General features: G+C 39.9%; 1 non-coding gene across 1 annotated transcript; it reads right to left on the reverse strand.

Annotated features, from left to right (window-relative positions):
* Nucleotides 1-2,989: 2,989 nt before the first annotated feature.
* On the reverse strand, nt 2,990-3,063 carry TRNAV-AAC (transfer RNA valine (anticodon AAC)). Its single transcript has one exon. It is a non-coding gene; the product is annotated as a tRNA-Val (tRNA).
* Between the last annotated feature and the right edge of the window lie 1,222 nt (nt 3,064-4,285).

Raw genomic sequence — 4,285 nt, forward strand, 5'->3', positions numbered from 1 at the left:
TCTCTGTAATATTTCTTATCACTTCATCTAAGTCTACAGTTATACAAAAATAAGTAATTTAATTTAAAAAAACCAGACAACCCTTGTTTTCTTATCTTTGGAAAAACATAGACTAAGGCAATGGTGTTGAACACTTTGGCTGACCAGATTCCGAAAGTTGTTTCAAGTGTTTTGTTTTTTGGGTTTTTTTTTTGTGGCTGCCCTATCAGTTTCATCACTCTAAGGGGAGAATCCTGCAACCGCTGCTGCTTTTAATTATCGTGATGGTCCGAGTGACATCTGTCGGTGTTGCTTAAAGGAATTGTGTGGCCATAACCACCGCAGGGAAATTAAAAGTATCTTGTAGACCTAATGTATACATGCTGTTAACCACAAAAGCAGGTTCTGCCTTTCTTGCGTCTGACACCCAGAGGAAGGTGGCTGGGAATGTTAGCGTATTTTCTGTAATCTGCTAATAAATCACATTCTGCTTATATTGACTTTGGTAGGAACTGGACCTGGCTCATTTCGTGGGCAGTAGACCACACTTCCAGTAATGTTCAGTTCCAGGAAGGGAACATCATTGCAACCATATAAAAATGGGCTAAAATAGTACAGAGGGAATTTTTTTCTGGGCCTCTTAGGAAAAACATTAGGTGCCTATTTATTACTGATTTCAAAGACGGTTATTTTAATAGTTCCGTATCTGCATATTATATAGCATGTTCGTGAGCCTCTGTGAAATTTAAAGTGATAAAATAAAATGTATAGAAAAAAACATGAATACATTTTATTATGTGCAAAATTAAGTTTTCAAGGGGGAGTGTATACAGCTCAGTGATAGAGCGCATGCTTAGCACGCACGAGGTCCTGGGTTCAATCCCCAGTCCCTCCATTAAACAAATTAATTAAAAAGCCTAATTATCTCCCTCTAACTTTTTTTAAATGAGATGAGTATTTTTTAAATTAAGTTTTCAGTCTTTTGCATATTGCCCCTTTCCTACCTTGAATTTATTCAATCTGCCTACTTTGCATGAAGTCTGCCCCTCACTCCCAAAATTAATGATGACCCGAAGCTAGTTCAATCACCCCGCATGCTGTAGAATAAGTCTGGATTCACATGACGTATTTTGGTCCACTTGGAAGTTCTTTTCCGCGGAGAAGTGAATCATTCACTCGCCCACGGAGCCAGTAGTTCAGGTTCTGATTTAGCGTCTCCCACTAACAGCTCGGCCTCAACTGAGTCTGAAGAAAACTGTGTTCCTCCTGCATCCTCGTTCATCCAATTAAACTCAAATGCTGCTTTTATCCCGAGACGTTGAGTCAGTCTCCCACATCGATCCTTCCTTAGTGCACAGACGTCATGACAGGCAGCCACTTCGCCAAGTATGCGTTTTATTCTATGAGGAAGTGAGCATTCTCTATAAAATCCATTCATTGAGTCCTTGAGATGCCCATAAAATTTTTATCATCATCTTAATGTACTTTAATGTAATTTTACAATTTAAAGGTACCTCAGTTTCCTCACCTCCCCCCCCCCCAGAAAAATCACTGGGAAATTACTTAAATGTTGTTTTATTAAATTACAAAATATGATAAAACACAATATTAGGTGATGGCGAATAATTTACCTTGTAGCAACTTCATCACTATGTAAAGTCAGCATGCTATTTTGGAAAGAAAAAGTTGTCTTAAAATAGCTATTATGTTGGTTTTGTTGGAAAAATCATATGACTTAAAATGTCAGGTTATCGACGCATGTTGTGTCTTAATTAGAGAGAACTTGAGGGGTGAATGATGAGGAACTGTACGCAGAGAAGCCATATGTCTCAGCCACAAAGTGCAGAGAGGAGCCAGAGGACAAGGACACGTATCCAAAAAAATCAAGTGTCATTGCTGTCAGAGGCTGGCTGTTCTTAGAACCAAGAGAGAATCGACCCAGGGGTAAAGAAAACAAACATGAAAGCAACGGGGTGAAAAATGGGGAAAGAAATGAATGCTAAGCAATATAGAATAAAATGGAATTAAAAACAGAACAATTACCCTTAATACATGAAACTCGGGGTTTCCCTTGCCTTCTTCCTTCTCCCTGCCTTTGTGTCTCGCACACTATGTGGGATTGTTTAATTATCTTATCAACTGCTAGCTCTCAAATCCAGGATTCTTACTGCAAACTGAATTATGTCACCCCCCAAATTCATATGTTGAAGCCCTAACTCCCAGTGTGACTGTATTTGGAGATGGAAACTTTAGGGATGAAATGAAAGATAAACCAGGACATACAGTTGGACCCCGATCTGATAGGACTGATGTCCTTATAAGAAGACAGGAGAGAGCCCCCTTTCTCTCTCCACTGAGGACAGATCGAATAAGCTCACAGCAAGAAAATGGCCAGGAAGAGGGCTGCCACCAGAACCCAACCAGCCTCCAAAGCTGTGACCAAATCCATTTCTGTTTTTTCAGCCACCAAATCTGTTGTTTTGTTATTGCAGCCTAAGACAATACTTTTCTCGTACATTCAAGCTACGGAAGACAAGAGAAGTAGTGTTGAGTGAAAGATGTCATATTTGAAAAAATCAGATTTGAAATGCTTTTATGCAACATGCAATGTGTACAATTATTTACTGTAATGTACATTACATTTAAATTTAATGTAATGTACATGCAATTTTACAAAAATGTGTATACGCAGCACTTTATCAAAAGTCCATCTGGAGTTTTGGAGAACATTATGGCTGAGAGAGCGAGTTATGGCTGAAGTTGAAAGTTCCCACCCTTGGGTTAAGTGCATTTGAAAGTAAGTCCTGACCAGAATGTAGGTGTGCGGCAAGGCTTCTCACACTTGTGTTTCTTTCCAAGGAATGTCTCGCAGTCTAGTGATTCAGAGATCTAGATAAAGGATATGAGGGGCTAGCTTGTTGTTCATAATGTGCTTCTTTTTTTTTTTTATTTTTGTTGGCATTTTTTTGGGAGGGGGTTATTCAGTTTCTTTATTTCTTTGTTTGTTTAATGGAGGGACTGGGGATTGAACCCAGGACCTCATGCATGTTAAGCATGCACTCTACCACTGAGCTGTACCCTCCCCCACGCATACTATGCTGTTTAAAGTTCTTGGGGCACCAAAGGTTAGCCTACCAACCTTGTTCAGGGACATACAGACTGATAAATTCTACTTGATTTAATCAGTTGCACCACCTGGCTTGGATAAGTGATCAGTGAAATATTTATAAAAATAAATTCACTGGAAACTTTTGCCCAAGCTCCTCTGAAACCATGATCGCTCGCACATGTCTTAATGTTTCCTAATCTTACAGAAAGGACACCATGAGTGGCTGGGGAGCTGCACGCGGGCACCTCCCAGTCTCCTGGTCTAGCTCAAGCCTGCCTCCTGCTCATGCAGCGCTTACGTTAACGCCCTGTGGGTTCACCCTGTGGGATCTCGGGGTGCCTTTCAGGCACCTAACTGTGCATAATCCGTGCTGCAGGTCACTGAGCTGGTGACAGAACAGGAGTCTGAACTAATTTCTCCACCTTTCTCAAGTTCATGTTTTCATACCATTGCTCATAATGTATTTTCTTGACACAAGGTAATATAAATAATTTGTGAATGTTGCTGCACTGAAAACAATGATCTCATCTTCCCACTTTATCATGTAGATATTCTTATTATCTTCTGCATTGTAGCAAAATATTCTTTCCTCAAATGTTTATCCGTTTCATGGTGGAATTATTTATATTAGCAATTAGTTCCCACTTTTTCTCCAAGAATGCTTTATTGCCATTCTAATTCTTTAGTAACTGAAATTTACCCAAAGTAAGTGACATTTATCCGAAGTTTTTCATTTTCTTTCTAGAGTCTACTTGGAGAGGGAAGACTTTTATGAAGACTAGGATTCAGAGTACAGGCTAGTATGTCTAGGATTTAATGTTTGTGAGATGGTCAGAGTGTTATAAAGAATCCAGGGCACTACATAATTTTGAGTGGAGATGACTAACTCTTGGCAATCCACTCAACAAATCTGTAACAATGGGGCTGTCCTTTTTCCTTGGTGTTCATGTTAGGCACTCACTACTCCTGGCACTGACTTTACTGTTCGCTGAACAGACTACCATCAGCGACAATCATTTTGCCTTTCTGGCACTAAACTCCCTGTTCCCACACATCTTAGGGAGAATCACTGTTACTCCCTTTGCTGTAATAGGGAACAAAATGGTGAAAAAGCTCAGGGAGACGTACATTTACAGGACTTCCTTCCGTGTAATGGTATAGCGACATCGGTTCTCTCTGCTGTGCAAATTCACGCCA

This window comes from Camelus bactrianus, chromosome 30, assembly GCF_048773025.1.
Source record: "Camelus bactrianus isolate YW-2024 breed Bactrian camel chromosome 30, ASM4877302v1, whole genome shotgun sequence".
Lineage (NCBI taxonomy): Eukaryota > Metazoa > Chordata > Mammalia > Artiodactyla > Camelidae > Camelus > Camelus bactrianus.